General features: G+C 42.5%; 2 protein-coding genes and 2 long non-coding RNA genes across 6 annotated transcripts in view; 3 read left to right on the top strand and 1 right to left on the bottom strand.

The window, feature by feature from the left end:
* The window catches only part of LOC309564357 (uncharacterized protein), a 1447080-nt gene that overhangs the window by 936199 nt on the left and 491796 nt on the right, over positions 1 to 19085 (top strand). The gene's annotated exons all lie outside the window — the stretch shown is intronic.
* LOC309562846 (uncharacterized protein) overlaps positions 1 to 19085 on the bottom strand; it is a 359272-nt gene that overhangs the window by 98310 nt on the left and 241877 nt on the right. The window lies entirely within an intron of this gene.
* Positions 1 to 19085, top strand: part of LOC309563017 — a 350229-nt gene that overhangs the window by 97905 nt on the left and 233239 nt on the right. The window lies entirely within an intron of this gene.
* Positions 4417 to 18068, top strand: LOC309562999. Its single transcript, XR_014225647.1, has 3 exons — positions 4417 to 4479; positions 14822 to 14904; positions 17851 to 18068. It is a non-coding gene; the product is annotated as an uncharacterized lncRNA (long non-coding RNA).

The following is a 19085-nucleotide window of genomic DNA, read 5'->3' as shown; positions in this document are numbered from 1 at the left end:
TCTAATTTCTTTTGAAGTCACATCTCATTCTTTGATAACATTCTTTGAAATGCGAAATGGACATTTAACGTAGACATGTCACTTCCAAAGCTTGCTGGCTAAACAGGTCTACAGAGGCAGAGATAGCAATCTTAACAGCTGGAGCTGCAAATGGCTCCTGAACACAACAGCTGCCATACAATACGACCTCTCACATAACATATATCCAATAAATCTGCTTAATCATAAATCCATGCCCGATAATCATAAGTAAATATTTGATAAACAAAATGGCTGCTTCCCTTTTCCTCATCACGTTCTATACAGATTTTAATCAACAATATCGTCAAGGGGAAAAATGCATAAAAAAGCATTGGGAGATTTTATTGAGAGATCCTGCGTACTATAAGATTTTGCCTTAAAAAACAACATTTATTTATAAAAGACCACCAGTGTTTTTATTGTAAAAAATCCCCCCCCCCCCTTTTAAAAAAAAAATAATTTATTAATAAAAACTGTTTTTGTCAGTGGTCAATGTAGTGTAATGGTCAGTGTAGAGTAGTGGACATTGAAGTGTAGTGGTCAGTGTAGTGTTGTGGTCAATGTAGTGTAGTGGACAGTGTAGTGTAGTGGTCAGTGTAGTGTAGTGGACATTGTAGTGTATTGGTCAGTGTAGTGTAATGATCAGTGTAGTGTAGTGTAGTGGACAGTGTAGTGTAGTGGATAGTGCAGTGTAGTGTAGTGGTCAGTGAAGTGTAGTGGAAAGTGTAGTGTAGTATAGTGGTCAGTGTAGTGTAGTGTAATGGTCAGTGTAGTGGTCAGTGTAGTGTAGTGTAGTGGTCAGTGTGGTGTAGTGTAGTTTAATGGTCAGTGTAGTGTGGTGGTCAGTGTAGTGTAGTGTAGTGGTCAGTGAAGTGTAGTGTAATGGTCAGTGTAGTGTAGTGGTCAGTGTAGTGTAGTGGGCAGTGTAGTGTAGTGGACAGTGATGTGTAATGGTCTGGTCAGTGTAGTGTAGTGGACAGTGTAGTGTAATGGTCAGTGTAGTGTAGTGTAGCGTAGTGGACAGTGTAGTGTAGCGTAGTGGACAGTGTAGTGTAGTGTAATAGTCAGTGTAGTGTAGTGTAATGGTCAGTGTAGAGTAATGGTCATTGTAGTGTAGTGTCATAGTCAATGTAGTGTAGTGTAGTGGTCAGTGTGGTGTAGTGTAGTTTAGTGTAATGGTCAGTGTAGTGTAGTGGACAGTGTAGTGAAGTGGACAGTGTAGTGTAGTGGTCAGTGTGGTGTAGTGTAGTTTAGTGTAGTTTAGTGTAATGGTCAGTGTAGTGTAGTGGACAGGTAGTGAAGTGGACAGTGTAGTGTAGTGGAAAGTGTAGTGGTTAGTGTAGTGGTCAGTGTAGTGTAGTGTAGTGTAGTGGACAGTGTAGTAAATGGTCGGTGTATTCTAGTGTAATGGTCAGTGTAGTGTCTTGTAGTGTAGTGTAGTGGACAGTGTAGTGTAATGGTCAGTGTAGTGTAGTGGACAGTGTAGTGTAGTGTAGTGTAGTATAGTGTAGTGGAAAGTGTAGTGTAGTGGTCAGTGTAGTGTAGTTTAGTTTAGTGGTCAGTGTAGTGTAGTGGTCAGTGTAGTGTAGTGGTCAGTGTAGCGCAGTGGACAGTGTAGTGTAGTATTCAGTGTAGTGTAGTGTAGTGGACAGTGTAGTGTAGTGGTCAGTGTAGTGTAGTGGCCAGTGTAGAAGTGTGTAGTGGTCAGTGTATTGGAGTGTAGTGGTCAGTGTAGTGTAGTGGTCAGTGCAGTGTAGTGGTCAGTGTCGTGTAGTGGATAGTGTAGTATAGGGTAATGGTCAGTGTAGTGTAGTGGTCAGTGTAGGAATCAGGCTGATCAGCACTTTTGAAGGAAGGGACTCAGGGAGTGCCAACCCACGCTATGCCACTGCCCTGCGGCCCAGTCTCTGAAGGGAGGGGATCTGCTTCAGTATGTCACAGTACATGTTGTCATCCATGGTTCCCTCAATAAACTGTAGCTCCCCAGTGCCGGAATCCCCAGACCATGACACTCCCGCCACCATGCTTGACTGTAGGCAAGACACACTTGTCTTTTTACTGCTCACCTGGTTGCTGCCACACACACTTGATACCATCTGAACCAAATACGTTTATCTTGGTCTCATCAGACCACAGGACATGGTTCCAGTAATCCATGTCCTTAGTCTGCTTGTCTTTAGCAAACTGTTTGCAGGCTTTCTTGTGCATCATCTTTAGAAGAGGCTTCCTTCTGGGACGACAGCCATGCAGATGAATTTTGATGCAGTGTGTGGCGTATGGTCTGAGCACTGACAGGCTGACCCCCCACCCCTTCAACTTCTGCAGCAAAGCAGGCAGCACTCTTACATCTATTTCCCAAAGACAACCTGTGGATATAACACTGAGCACGTGCACTCAACTTCTTTGGTCGACCATGGCGAGGCCTGTTCTGAGTGGAACCTGTCCTGTTAAACCGCTGTATGGTCCTGGCCACTGTGCTGCAGCTCAGTTTCAGGGTCTTGGCAATCTTTTTATAGCCTATGCCATCTTTATGTAGAGCAACAATTCTTTTTTTCAGATCCTCAGAGAGTTCTTTGCCATGAGGTTCCATGTTGAACTTCCAGTGACCAGTATGAGTGAGCGAGAGTGATAACACCAAATTTAACACACCTGCTCCCCATTCACACCTGAGACCTTGTCACACTAACGAGTCACTTGACACTGGGGAGGGAAAATGACTTACAGGGCCCAATTAGGACATTTTCACTTAAGGGTGTACTCACTTTTGTTGCCAGCGGTTTAGACATTAATGGCTGTGTGTTGAGTTATTTGACGGGACAGCAAATTTACACTGTTATACAAGCTGTACACTGACTACTTTACATTGTAACAAAGTGTCATTTCTTCAGTGTTGTCACATGAAAAGGTATAATAAAATATTTATAAAAATGTGAGGGGTGTACTCACTTTTGTGAGATACTGTATATGCATACAGCTGGCATAAAACGGTTAAAGTTCTGAATGCTGTGCAAAATATATAAGTAACATGGAAAGCAAATAGTTCCTAAAAGCTTCCAGCATGAACAAAAAAATAACTATTCCAGAATCCCAGGATCCTGCTGTGCAACAATGTTTTCTCAGTGTTTGCCTCTCCATGTAAATGAATATTTTGTCCAGCTTTCAGAGGTGACAGGTGACACTGTACATTGTGAGAGGTGGCTATACATTGTGAAACAGATTCAGCAGAATATATCACTGGGCTCTTATTTCTTCTTACCTGATTACTCCATTTCCTCCCTCTCATGCCTGTCTTCCTTGGGGATGGCTGACCTGGCAAGCAGGTCTGGGTGTCAGCATAGGTGTGCGCAGCCTAATGCATTAGGGTGTGCACACCAAAGCTCAAACACACACTACCAATCACACATGATGTTCATTCAGAAACAGAAGGGGCCTGTAAGTTATATATTTACCTGCCCATTTTCCCACTCATCCTAAAGCATCCCCGCAGCAACAACTGGCGGGAGAGGAGAGGAGGGAAGCCGGCAGAGCTGCGGGGGTAAGGAGGAGGGGAGCCAGGTCAGTAAGGGGAATCTATGCTGCACAGGGCCATTAGGGTGTGTCTGGGCACACCTGGCACACCCTGTGCGCACGCCTATGGGTGTCAGCCTTTCTCTTCTGACTCCCTGGCTGGACTCTGGAGTGGGTTCATATTTGGTGGGCTAATGGTAGGAGAACAGTTGTGGTATTGTGGGTTCAGTCATGTCAGTCCACATTGGTTGAAACAGTGGGATGGAGGCAGCACAGCTGTAGTAATCCTTTGTCACTCCTCATGCAGGGCTGGGCTGGGGCTGGGGGGACTGGAATATTTGTTCTGATTGATATCATTTGAGGTGACTCTGTCCATGCTTACAGAAGTACGAATGCTGTCCTGAGCACCACTACTGCTGGGGTCACATTTGAAGACACTTTTTATCCAGACACAACCTCCTTAAAGCAGGGTCTGTCCCCAGAAACCAGGAATGTCCGGACACTTTCTGGTGCCAAGTAAACTTTATTGCAACACCAAGTCATATACAAAATTGTGTGTTAAGGTGCCGGTCACTTTCTGTCCAACTGTCCAAAATGACCCCATACTACTGTATATAAAGCAAAGCAAAATGTGGGCTGTAAATACTCTTGAATGGCTTCTAAAAATAAAACTTTCTAAATAGCAGATCAGGAGCTAACGTAACTGGTGACTGGGTGCTGATAAACAGTATGTCCCGCCTGGAGGCTAGATGGTAAATTTGTTAATACATTTATGTGGTATCGGGTATGTGAGAAACGAAAGATGTGACTTCTAAAATAAACTTTAGTTAAAATTTCGGTGTGCTTAACTTGATTGTCTTTCATTATATAAGCCAACCCCGTTCTTTATAGGGTAGACCTCCACTGAAGTCTTCCAGCCTTCTACATTCTCAGCACCAACTGAACCACCCTGTAAGTATATGCTGAAATGCCGTTTTCTTAATATTATTCTTAATATAATTATTGATAAGGAAAGAAACCTCAGTATTCAGATTTCAGATAAAGTTTTAAATGACTCCTCTATTTTATTTTGATTTTAACTGATAAGATTTTTACCTAAATGGCTTCTTTTGCACGATTAATGTTTTCAGTCATTTCTTTTTCCACGTTTCTTCAAGCTTTAACTGCATTTGTTATGTAAAAGAGGAATCTGTTTCGGTATAATGGTTGCTATAAGGACAGGGCCAGATCTAGCCTGTCTGATGTGGGGGTGCAGTAAAAAAATGTAAGTGGGGTAGAGGGTGGGAGGTCAGCAGGGAAAAGTACAGGGGGTCAGCAGGGCAGGATAGGATGAGCAGTATTTTAGGGCAGTGTACCAAAGCTATTCATTTTTAGGAAAGCATACAGAGGTCAGCTGGGCAGTGTACAGTGGGTCAGCAGGGGACTGCACAGGAATTGGTAAGGCAGTGTACTGGGAATCAGTAGGGCAAAAGACAGGGGTCACCGTTGGCAGGGCAGAGGACAAGGGTCACCGTTGGCAGGGCAGAGGACAGGGGGTCACCGTTGACAGGACAGAGGACAGGGGTCACCGCTGGCAGGAGAAATGACAGGGGTCCCCACTGGCAGGGCAGAGGACAGGGGTCACCACTGGCGGAGGGCAGAGGACAGGGGTCACCACTAGAGATGTCGCGAACATAAAATTTTATGTTCACGAACAGCGAATGCGAACTTCCGCAAATGTTCGCGAACGGGCGAACCGGGTGAACCGCCATAGACTTCAATAGGCAGGCGAATTTTAAAACCCACAGGGACTCTTTCTGGCCACAATCATGATGGAAAAGTTGTTTCAAGTGGACTAACGCCTGGACTGTGGCATGCCGGAGGGGGATCTATGGCAAAACTCCCAATGGAAAATTACGTAGTTGACGCAGAGTCGGGTTTTAATCCATAAAGGGCATAAATGACCTAACATTCCTAAATAGTTTGGAATAACGTGCTTTAAAACATCCAGTGTGTGAATACGATCAGGTATGATGTTGTATTGATCAGGTAGTGTAAGGGTTACGCCCGCTTCACAGTGACAGACCAAAATCTGACAGACCAAACTCCCCTTTTAACGCACCGCAAACAACCGCAAACAGTCCATTTTCAGTGGGCACAGTACAGTCTGGGGGCCTGACACTCACTGGCAGGCAACTGCAATTATATTACAGAGGAAAAATGAAATGACTTTTTTATCTGCAAGGTGCTGTGCCACCCTATATGAGTGGTGGGCAGTGGGCACAGTACAGTCTGTGGACATGACACTCACTGGCAGGCAACTGCAATTATATTACAGAGGAAAAATTAAATATATAAATATCACTACTTGTACTAAATTAATAGACAATGTTGTAATCCACTGCACTTTAGGAAATACAGGTAAGACAAACCTGACAGAATAACACAAATAACACAAATTGCTGCTACTTAAATGAGTAAATATAATAAAAAATAAAATTCATCCAGAAAAAACAGGAACTGGCTTTTTCATTCAAATTTCAGTAGCGCAGGGATGGTGATAACCTCTTACCAAATAAATAGGATGATAACATATACCAAAATATATGAATCAGATGTGATAAATATAAGCATAAAATCATAAATACATAAAAGCATGAAATCACATCAATAGGAGTCCATAAAGTCCATAGGTATAAAGTGCATAGAGCAATGAATGTGCAAACATGAAGGATCACAGGTGCGACTTATGGGGACCACCCTTGCTTGCCACCACCACACCAGTGCTGGGAGAAGTATCTGAAATTCAGACTCACTATAAATTTACCAGGAAATCTTCCAGAGGAGTCTTTGCAGCACAAATCAGAGATCTGGAGGAAACCTGATTTTACTATAAGCTGTTGTTGCCTAGTCCTTGAGAGTGGTTAGGCATAGGCATCTGGTGAGTCTGAATTTCAGATACTTCTCCCAGCACTGTGTGGTGGTGGCAAGAAAGGGTGGTCCCCATAAGTCGCACCTGTGATCCTTCATGTTTGCACTTTCATTGCTCTATGCACTTTATACCTATAGACTTTATGGACTCCCATTGATGTGATTTCATGCTTTTATGTATTTATGATTTTATGCTTATATTTATCACATCTGATTCATATATTTTGGTATGTTATCATCCTATTTATTTTGTAAGAGGTTATCACCATCCCTGCGCTACTGAAATTCGAATGAAAAAGTCAGTTCCTGTTTTTTCTGGATGAATTTTATTTTTTATTATAGGAAAAGTTAAATTAATTTTTTATCTGCAAGGTGCTGTGCCACCCTATATGAGTGGTGGGCATGGGCACAGTACAGTCTGTGGACCTGACACTCACTGGTAGGCAACTGCAATTATATTACAGAGGAAAAATTAAATGAATTTTTTATCTGCAAGGTGCTATGCCACCCTATATGAGTGGTGGGCAGTGGGCACAGTACGGTCTGTGGGCCTGACACTCACTGGCAGGCAACTGCAATTATATTACAGAGAAAAAATGAAATTACTTTTTTATCTGCAAGGTGCTGTGCCACCCTAAATGAGTTTTGGGCAGTGGGCACAGTACAGTCTGTGGACCTGACACTCATTGGCAGGCAACTGCAATTATATTACAGAGGAAAAATTAAATGAATTTTTTATCTGCAAGGTGCTGTGCCACCCTATATGAGTGGTGGGCACACAGTACAGTCTGTATATATATAGAAAAAAATAAATAAAAGCAGACTGATATACCAGCCCTAAAAATGGCTTTTTGGGGTGCTGTCAGGATGCTGTCCTTACAGCAGGAGTGGACACAGAACACTGGCCTAGCTAATGACTTCCCTATTAAGTCAGCAGCAGCAGCACTCTCCCTGCTCTAACTACCTCTGCAGCTTTAGAATGAATCTAAGATGGATGCTGTCCTTACTTTTTTATAGGATGTGGGAGGGTCTGGGAGGGAGGGTATGCTGATTGGCTGGAATGTGTCTGCTGACTGTGAGGTACAGGGTCAAAGTTTGTTCAATGATGATGTATAGGAGGCGGACCGAACATCGCATATGTTCGCCCGCCGAGGCGAACGTGAACAAGTGATGTTCGCCGGGAACTGTTCGCCGGCAAATAGTTCAGGACATCTCTAGTCACCACTGGAAGGAGAAAGAACAGGGGTCACCACTGGAAAGAGCAAGAACAAGGGTCACCATTGGAAGGAGAGAGAACAGGGGTCACCGTTGGAAGGAGAGAGAACAGGGGTCACCATTGGAAGGAGAGAGAACAGGGGTCACCGCTGGAAGGAGAGAGAACAGGGGTCACCGGTGGCAGGAGAGAGAACAGGGGTCAACATTGCCAAGAGAGAGGATGGGGGTCACCACTGGGAAGAGAGAAGACAGGGGTCACTGCTAACAGGGCACTCAGCATAGCTCACTTCCATGCACTGTACATACAAAGCCTAAACACAGGCAGCAAGATCTCTTCCTTGGGTCTTCCCCACACAACACAGAGCTGAAATCTGATTCTCTTTCACACAGCTATGATCTGCACTGTGCGTAGATGGTGACTATGTTGTACTTCTGAGCCGTGAAATTCCCTGGTCAGAACAGCAGCCCAGCCGTAGTCACCAGCTACACTCAGTGCAGATCATAGCTGTGTGAGAGAGAATGGGATTTCAGCTCTGTGTTGTGTGAAGAGCCGAGGAGGAGATCTCGCTGCCTGTGCTCAGGCTTTGTATGCACAGTGCAGGGATGGGAGATGGCAGGGCACAGCATCACGTGTGGAAGGGGGTTGTGAATGGGAAGCTTTGTGGGGCCCAATTGAAATCTGGGGGGGCGCAGCCAAGTTCCCAGCACCCCCCCCTAGGTCTGGCCATGCATAGAGCTATGGTCAACCAAAAGTATAAAATCCCTGTTTGGAAAGAATGATTACCTTCCTGCTTGTGTCTGCATGACTTTTTTATACCAATTTATGATGTAGATCTACACATGTGGACTCTTGTAGGCTCTCTGGACTGTATTTAGCTTAATTGTTAAAGTTCAGACAGCGCTGAATCAAATAGCTTTACAATAGAAAAATGCCATATACCTGCTAAATTATATTAGTTTTATCCCCATCTAATGTTCGTGTGCATTCAGTATATCCCCTACCCTGTGAAGAATTCAGTAAAAAAACACAAAGCACTGCGGGAGAGATTTACTAAAACTGGAGCCCAGAGAATCTGGCTCGGCCGTACATAGTAGCCATTTAGCTACTAGGTGTTATTGCGAAAGCTTCATTAAACCTGATTGATTATTATGCACAGCTGCACCAGATTCTCTGGGCTTCAGTTTTAATAAATCTCCCCCAGTGTCTCTTCTTTATAAATAATACAAAAATGTGCTGCGCCAGAAATCACACAAATAAAACAGTGATAATATGTGATAATAATAGATGAAAAACAGTTCATAAGGCACAAAATCGTGCTAGTGCTCCAATCAGTCTCTTCTTTCCCTGGTTATCTTGCGTTTCGGTCACTAAAGTTACTTCACAGCTTTTAGTGGGGTGCAGTAGTAAGTGAAACCACAAGAGGATGCAGTACCTACTAAGGCTACCATTAGTCTTTATTGATCATGGAACATACAGTATATCCATATACAAATAACCAGTGACAAACCTCAAAAATGAATGCATCCCTCCCCCCAGACCCTTCCTACCCCCCAACCCTCACAAACCCGGATAGCCCACCCCTACCCTCACCTCTACCAAAACCCTATTCCCCGCTCTCTATAATGTGAATGCTGGTGACCTAGCAAAAGTCACGCCAGGTTGGTAACCTCTGCAGAGGATTGTTGATAACTAGTTGCTGTATATCAGGTAGTCCACTTCTCTCGCATGTGCTGGGTCCAATCTGTTGTAAATTACCGATAGAATATAGTGAAAGCTAATCAACCTTCGACAGCTGCGGAGGTATAGCTGAGATACTGTGGTGAGAAGCACAAGCTGTAGAGGTATTGGGGTTGATTTACTAAAACTGTAGAGTGCAAAATCTGGTGCAGCTGTGCACAAAAACCAATTAGCTTCCAGTTTTTTTATGGTCAAAGCTTAATTTACCAAGCTGAAGTTAGAAGCTGATTAGCCACCATGCTTAGCTGCACCTGATTTTGCACTCTCTAGTTTTAGTAAATCAACCCCATTGCATGCAATCCTCATTTACCAGGAAACTGCTATGAGTCCCATATGGTTAAGAAAGGTATTTTGGGCGCACTGATAGATGTTGAAGCTGCTACCAGAATCCTGTGCCTATAGTGGAAATGTGTATTAATTTTTATCAATATAGTGCGCTAAAATGAAATTCCACCGTGGAAGATTGTGAACTTCATTGGACTTTTGTCTCTGCAAACTTTACATCTATTTATTAATTCACTGGTTTATTTATTCACTGTTTCTTTTTGCACATTGTTGTAAAGATACATCACATTTGTTTTGTATTCAGTTATTTTAGTTTTAGCACACCATATTGATAAAAATCCCATATGGTGGTCAAGCCTTCTACTGATTGGATCACCTGACCCTTTGTGGATTAAGCAGCTGATTTATCTTTAGCTAAACTACTGGAGTATTCCCTCAGAGCCTGTCATTGTATTAGTAGTGCAGTACTCTATACAGCCATCACAAAGATCTTCCATTGACATGGAGAGTCCTAAGCTGATGCATGGGTAAGCAACAACCACACAACCAGGGTTGCCACCTCATCCGTTTAAACCAGGACACATATTATATTAGCCTTAGAACCTGTGTAATTAATATATTGTACATAAGGCACATTAAGTGAGTTTAATTACCACCTTAATCAGCCACAGAACCTGTGTAATTATTGTGTGTCCTGGTTTAATGGGATGAGGTGGCAATCCTACACACAACATGTCCATAAAGCCTGTAGCGTCTCAACTTCAACATATATATGATCTGTGCTTCACTGGATATGTCCAGGGTGTAACAGCCTATAGCTATATATATATCTTATGAAAGCATAGGCAATGTTCAGATAAAACACCTATATGTGGCTTGTCTCACTATTTCTTATGATACTATAGTCCTCGTGTCCTGCTTCCTGCAAACATGCGGGCGGTGCAATCATTGTAACAGTGTGTGTTGATGCTCTAGCTGTTACCCACATCCAGGGGGGCTTCCATGCAGTTTAGAGAGGTATCCTGGCTGAGCGTTCACACCATCGTGCACTGCATTGTGACACAAGGGCTCCCAGCAATGAGTGGGGGTGTCCCCATCTGCAGAGGTTGAACCTGGTGGGACTTTTGTTAAGACTCCAGCATTCACATCACTAGAGAGAGGGGAAAATTGGGGTTTTGGTAGGGGTTAGGGTAGGAGTGCGCTATCTGGGTTTGAGTGGGGTGGGGTCTTGGTTTGAGGGGTAGGAAGAGTCAAGGTGAGGAGGGATGCACTGATTTTTAGGGGGGAAGGGGGGGGTTGTCACTGGTTATTTGTAAATGGACATATGTCCCATGATCAATAAAGATTAATGCTAGTCTTAGTAGGCGCTGTATCCTCTTGGAGTTTGTCTTTCATGTTGTATTTTTGAATGCACGTCCCCTACATTTTTGGGATTAGACACCATAGCCATTTACATAGATCTAATTTTTTGTGTGTTATTTTTGGTATTTCTTAAACTTTGAAGAAATGCCAAATTAAGTATGAGAAGTGTATAAAAATAAAACGATACTTATTTACTTGTATTAGAATCAAAAATGTGTTTAACGGTACATTTTACTGAGTAAGTAAATAAAACAAAATATAAAACCTAATAAACATACAGTAATAGTAGAAACAAAAAAATCTTTTCTTAAGTCTTTTTTGTGTGTGCAGATCTGTGGAAATGTGTGTCCGGGTGTTAGAGAACAATTCTGGTACAGAGCAGGAATATGTAGCACATGGCGTCATTCAAGTCTGTTACCAGCTGACCATTAGAAGAGGGGGATGGGATATTGCCCTTTAGAACATAGTAAAAGCTAACATATTTTTACTGAATTCCAATATCATTTGACTCAAATATTATTACTTATCCTAATATAGTTATACATAAAATATTATTCTTTCATAATTTTTGCCCTTATTAGAAAACGGTACAATAGAAAGGTTGCATTCATAAGTTTTATATACCTCATAATGATCAATTATTTTCACATAATCTCAATAGTCTTTGAGACAGGTGTCACTTTGGGTGGGGGGAGGGGGGGTTGTGGAATCAAGATTACCTTAGAGAGGTCGGAAAACTCCTTGTCCAGCTCCCCCAGCCCCTTCTATGTGTAAGTCACCCTGTGTATATTAAGGGCACAGGATGATCGAGAACCCCAGTCGGGTCTGCACTAACCAGGCTCACTGTACAACCACACCGGACTCAGCATTTCATGTCACCCCGGTTATCCCGGGTTCTATATGTGTAGTTTGGGTTAAGAGAATGAATGGGCTCTTTCAATTAGGACAGAATCATTTATGAACAATATCCCTCAAGAAATATATAAAGATACATTGGTTTGACCTTTTCAGGCTGCTTGTAGGAGTTTATCTCATAGAATATTGCTAGATAGTTTGAGGTGGGGTGGGGTTTGTTATTGGTAAGTACCTGTATCCCATTGTTCTATTGTTTCTATCTGACTAGGGATCAACCTATTATGGAATGTATATGTTTATGTATGTATATGTTTTAGCTGCTAGAGGGGAGGGGGAATTTCTCCAGCAGCTCTTACTAAACACTGTCTACTGTTGGAAAGTTGAGTATACCTGTGTGTCATGCTACTGAATGTAGTTTAGTCATTATTCAAAGAAGGGGGGGTTGTCCCAGAGTGTATATGTCTTTGTGCCTGTAAATCGAAAATGCGTTTAACAGTACATTTTACTGGGTAGGCAAATAAAACAAAATATGAAACCTAATAAACATAAAGGTATAGAAGAAACAAAAAAATATTTTCTTAACCACTTTAATACAGGGCACTTCCCTCCCTTCCTGCCCAGGCCAATTTTCCCCTTTTAGCGCTGTTGCAATTTGAATGACAATTGCGCGGTCATGCAACACTGTACCTACACCAAATTTATGTCATTTTCCCCCCACAAATAGAGCTTTCTTTTGGTGGTATTTGATCACCTGTGCGATTTTTACTTTTTGCTAAACAAATAAAAAAAGACCGAAAAGTTTGAAAAAAAAAAAAGTTTTTTTGTTTATGTTATACAATTTTGTAAATAAATAAGTTTTTTCCTGCACTGATGAGCACTGATGAGACTGCACTGACAGGCACTGATGAGGAGGCACTGTTGGGGTGGCACTGTTGGGGTGGCACTGTTGGGGTGGCACTGATAGGCGGCACTGATATGCGGCACTGATATGCGGCACTGATATGCGGCACTGATAGGTAGCACAGATATGCAGCATTGGTGGGCACTGATAGGCGGCACTGCTGGGCACTGATAGGCGGCATTGATGGACACTGATAGGTGGCACTGATGGGCACTGATAGGTGGCACTGATGGGCACTGATAGGCAGCACTGGTGGGCACTGATGGGTGGCACTGGCGGGCGGCACTGATGGGCACTGATGGGCACTGATGGGCACTGATAGGCAGCACTGGTGGGCAATAATGGGCACTGGTGGGCGACACTAAAGGATAGCAATGATGGGCACTTGTGGGCAGCACTGATAGGGAGGACACTGGTGCGCATCACTGATGGGGAGGGCAATGGGGTCTCCCTGAGCCCTGATTGCCATCCCTGGTGGCCATTGTGGGCATCCCTGGGGTCATAGTGGGCATCCCTGGGGTCATAGTGGGCATCCCTGGGGTCATAGTGGGCATCCCTGGTGGATCTAGTGGAATCCCCCCCCCGAGGGTCTGCACTGGTAATCAATGATCTGATTACCAGTGCCGACCCCCCCCTGTCAGGGGAGCCGCCGATCGGCGCTCCTTTGCTCGTGCCTGTCAGGCACGAACTAAGGAAAGCTGATCAACGGCTGTTCCTATTTACTATGTGACCAGCCGTGATTGGACACGGCTGATCACATGGTAAAGAGCCTCCGTCAGAGGCTCTTTACCGAGATCGGAGATGCAGGGTGTCAGACTGACACCTCGCATCACCGATCGCCGCTCTGCGCGCCCCCGGGGGGCGCCCAGAGCTGTGTTATCCTGCTGCCGTCATATGACATCCGGTCAGGATAACACAACCACATTCCCGCCGTCAATTTGTAATAGGGCGGGCGGGAAGTGGTTAAACATGAAATATTATTCATGAAATATTATTCTTTCATAATTTTTGCCCTTATTAGAAAACAGTATCATAGAAAGATTGCATTCATAAATTGTATGTGGATTAGCTGCTAGAGGGGAAGGGGGATTTCTCCAGCAGCCCTATCTACCCTTCCTAAACACTGTCTACTGTTGGAAAATTGAATATACCCATGTGTCATGTTACTGAATGTAGTTTACTCCGCCCTGTGTCATTATGCAAAGAAGGGGGGGGGGAGTTGTCCCAGAGTGTATATCTCTTTGTACCTGTGTTTGAATAAACACTCCTATGCTTCTTACCACCCTACACTGATGTCTCAACAAGCAACTGGGTGGGATAAGGGATCTTGGATCTTGCTGGTACCAGGAAAGGAAAACTTTTATATGGCAGACATACTCTTCTTGAGTATGGGGTCCGTCACAGTCTCAATTCTCCATCTCCCCAAACCTGGAATAAATTGAGCTCACAGAGACCATTATCTGGGGACTCTTCTCATTCATACAAGAAATACCCTAAATAAACTATTAGTCCAGTTAGTAAAGGAGATTCATATACAGAAACATGATTTTCAATTTGTTTTCGTTTAACACTCCTTGAGTGAGGACCAGAGTGTGTGGAAAATTTGAGGCAAAGGGTATCCCTGTTTAAGGAGAAAGTGCTGGAAACCATAGACAATGGAGACTGGAACTTTGTTTTTTGTGAACCATCTCCAATGCTATCTGAGAACCTGCTGTGCCCTTCTTTTTGTGGAATTGAGGAATACGATAGCTCAAGACCCCTTAATCATTGTTTTATCCATGGGTAACCAGATCCTATGAAGTCTGGAAAGCATCAAGCATATCAATGTAATTAACAACACTCAACCTGCCAATAATGGGTTCCAGTCATACATGATCCTTTATGGGGGTTTAGAACAAACATTGGACCTTTTATTGTATTGGAACAACCATTTTATATGTACCTAACATTAGGGCACCTCATGTTATTTTTAGCTGTGTTTTGAATGTTGTCTTCTTTTTCTTTCAATGAATCCAAATTATCCACAGAGCCCAAAGATGTTCACCTTGAAGAAATCCCTCTTACTCCTTTTTTTCCTTGGAACCATCAACTTATCTCTCTGTGAGGAAGAGTAAGTATGTTAAGACTTTTTTAAATAAAAGTATAGACTTTTAAAGATTAAATTTGGTTCTAAAGTCTGAGTACGTTTTACCCTAATGCATTCTCTGCATGAAGATACAAAACTCCCCACTATAATGTCAACAGCACCCGCGCTTATGGGCCTACTTCAAAACTATATACCCCTATTACTAAATTATCCAATAATTAATGGTGGGAATATATAAAATGTACAGCAGCTCACCACATGTAACCCTGTACACGTTTACAACAAAATATTAAGAATAAGAGCCACGGTTAGCATAAACCTTTATATAAATGTCTTAATTTTTACCCAATTTGTACAAATTTGAATTAAAGTTATGTGTGAATGTGACATAAATTACAATCAACCACAAATTGTGATATAGAAATACAAATCAATGTGATAACCCCACAAAATATATGTTGAAAACATTTTAGTCCAACTGTGACAGTTTTAAAATCCAAATATCACTGTGGGGTATGGGAGTCTTTCAGTCTGACGTGGCGGGGGTGTCAGTCTGGAGCGGTGGGAGTGTCAGTCTTGGGGTGTGAATGTCTGTTAGAGTGGGATGAAGAAAATAATACCGGGGTTATGGCTGACTACGTGAATTGGCGGCAAGGGGATAATTGGTACCATATGTAGCGCTACCCCCAAAGAAGCCGCTGGAAATATGCCAGGGTTCTTTTTCCCAGTTATTTCTCCACAGCCAGGCACACATTCACAGTCACTCTTTGATTCAATGGCAAGTCAAGGGGGTCTTCATTTGGTGTTTTTTTTTTTTCTTGGTGTAACTTGGAGAGGGTTGGGGAATTTGAGCGGGGTACTCCAAAAGCAGAAATTATGTACAAGATGAGGACAGTAAACTTCCTTCTATAGAACTGAAGCGAAAGTCCTTGCAAAAGCAAACTGTGGACTTTGTTGTAGAAACTGTTAAAAGAACAAAAGCTTCTTCCTTTGAGAAATCAGAGCAGAGTCCCTCCACAGAGAATTAGATGGCTGAGCTCGTCAGGACACCAGCTGATGTCCCTTTTACACACACACACAGCTGACTCTCTCTGGATGGGTGGCAACAGACCAAAAGTCTCTAAGATCTCTCACAGCAGTCTGAACTCACAAAATGTATTTGAAGAGTTGGTTGCCTCTTTCCAATATCTATGGAACACCTTTCTCCTGTGATCGTAGACTAGATTTTCAGACGACAGCCCCTCATGATCCAGGCCTCTTAGCTAGCCAAGCTGAGGCCTCACAAACAGCAAGCATTAGGCAGGCCTGCCCAGAGGGAAGCAAGCCCTTAAGGCTAGACTTCTTCTTCTTTTCAGGACAAGATAAGGCTGATTTGTGTCTTAGGGTATTTATACAGACTCCCAGGGATTGGCCAGGACTGAATAAATATTCATGCTGATCATTTGCATTGTTCTACACCTAAGTTCTAGTGAGATTCAGTGAGATTCACTGTTATCCTGAAAACAGAGGAAGCAATCAAACCTACAGCAGCTGAAACACTGAACAGACTTAACTAATCACATGCAGCTGAACTGATTACAGTAAGAACAACTAAATTGACTGAATCCTGGCACCTATCTAGGAGAGTGCTACACATACAATAATTCAAATGGAGACAAACAACCGTAGAAGTGTACAAGCGGAGAGTGGAGTCGCTGATGGGAGAGAATAATTCATGACAGGGATCCTCAAACTACGGCCCTGCAGCTGTTGCGGAACTACACATCCCATGAGGCAATGTAAAACTCTGACCTTTGCAGACATGACTAGGCATGATGGGAATTGTAGTTCCTGAACAACTGGAGGGTCATAGTTTGAAGACCCCTGATCTAGGATATCCCCAGAGATGTCCCAAGAGATGCCTGATATCATTGAAGAGACAAGATGGGGTAAGGGATGGGTATGACAGAAATGGTAAAACAATGAAGAGTAGGGGAGGAAGGGACTGAAAATGCTGCCGTTCAAAGATGTCTCTGTTGCTCCCTCATCAAGAGTATAGGCTCCTTTATAAATGAGGTGTGTTACTGGTCAGATCACAAGGGCAAAACAGGGAGCATAAAGCCTAAAAAAAGTAAACCAATGCAGACACCAATTCTAGTGATTGGTAAGCTGATATATATTACATTTTGGCCATACACTGGAAGATTGTCTTTAAAAGATTTTTATATTATTAAAAGGCTGGTTTGATTTCCTAATAGTTAGTGGGGTCATATCGATGATTGTTTTTGACCGTAACAATGAAAAAATTTGAAGGAACAGAATGTAAAATTTTGTTTGAGCAAAATTTTAACTGTGAATGTGAGTTCTGTTTGGAAACAATCGCACATATTGTAATGCGGATGTTCTAAGGTACAAAAGATACATTTTTAATACATCTGGGATTCCATTCAAGTAGCATGTCTGGATTCATTTTTAAGGGATTTAGAACAATATTAGTTGACTCAATGGTGGGAAAATCAAATGCTCTGCCATATAATTTTTCAAAATTTCCATGCAAATGAAACCCTACTGGTGCATGGGCAGCTTTAGCCGTGTCCTCTTATTGATGGTTATTCAATAAGAGATTGGCTACGCCGGTTGCAGAGTCCTGGCCACAGCCCCCCTGTTTGCCTCTTATCTACCTACTCCTAAGTTTGACCCATGGTTATTGTAGCCATTATTTTGTTAGCACATCTGGCTTGTACTTATCTTGTCACTCTGTTTACCAATTGTTGTTACCTGTTCACTTTGTTCTCCAATAAAATGTTTGAACCATAAAAAAAAGATATTCAAGTTTGTGGCATCCCACTGTGCCGTATTCCTCTACCATGTTACTGTGGTCATAGAATAGTAGTCAACGTGGCCAAAAAATATCCATTTGCTGTCCCAGTGAAATGCAGGTTTTGTGTAATAATCAATGTTTTATTTACCGATATCTGTGTCTTTTTCCAGGAGAGATGCCGATGAGGAAGAAAGAAGAGATGATCCCGATGAAATGGATGTTGAAGTGGAAAAACGATTTTTACCAGGTCTGCTCGCTGGTTTGTTGGGAAAGTAACCAAAAATGTTGAAACTTTGGAAATGGAAAAGGAAATCATCTGATGTGGAATATCATTTAGCTAAATGCTTATCAGATGTCTTATAAAAAATAAATAAATATGTCGCATACACTGTGTTTTCTTTGTCCTTAGTGTGCTTTCCAGGGAATGTAATAATTTATCGACTTTCGGTTGGATACAGCTGCCCCACTGATCTGGATGGATCCTCCAATTTATCCAATCAAGATAAAAGCATACAGAATGGATCAGTCCACACTAATGCCTCGCGAATTTTCAGGCCAACGTCCAATCGGCCAATTTTTGGCTTGTTAGTATGATGCTTCCGACAACCGACTCCGACTTTTCGGCCGAAAAAAATCTGGTGTTCAGGCTATAAAATTTTTGTTGGCCGTCAACAGAACGACCGATTTTCCGTCAGTCAGTACAGATTTCAGCAGACAAAAATCTGATGAGCAAGACTGGGCATGCTTAGAGAAGAAAAAACACACTGAAAGTAAACCATCACATGACATTACTTCTGAAGTTGATTTTTGTTGGCTGAGAAAATTCGTGTGCAGTCTAGAGCACATTCCAACCAACACAACAACACTGGACAAAAGACGGCCGATCGGTCGGCCGATAATCGTTGCGTGTGTACGAGGCATTAGGTCTCATTTACATTGGTTTCCTGTAAATGCTGGTAATCCTGACAGGAGGAAATAAGAGTTATCAACACAACTAAGCTGCATTTTTTTTTTCCAAAACAGTTTAGGTGAGTTTTGCAGAGTTTAACAGAGTTTGGGAGTTTATTTATTTAATTGGCCAACATTTTAATTTATTCTGCCCCTTAAAATAATCTCTGAAGTGCTAAACATGCCTATGAGTTTATTTGCATTGATGAGCGTTTAGCAGTGTAGAAGGTTTTTTTTTCTGGTCATTATTCCCGCTCTTGAACGCAATTTTAGGGCGTTCAAAAAACAGCCTATAAACTCTCCTGCTAATAAACTGCTAAAAACCTCCATGTGTGCATGGACACATAGGATAACATAGAAGGGAGTTTCAGGGCAGAAAAAAAATAAAATGCCCAAACTCAAATAAACTAATTTAACAGCAGCAGTGTGCATAAAGCCTTACTCTTTAGGCCCCATG

Source organism: Pelophylax lessonae (assembly GCF_965119305.1).
Source record: "Pelophylax lessonae genome assembly, chromosome: 9".
In the NCBI taxonomy this organism is placed as follows: domain Eukaryota; kingdom Metazoa; phylum Chordata; class Amphibia; order Anura; family Ranidae; genus Pelophylax; species Pelophylax lessonae.
Note: the sequence above shows the minus strand (reverse complement) of the source record. Positions and strands in the feature narration are given on the sequence as shown.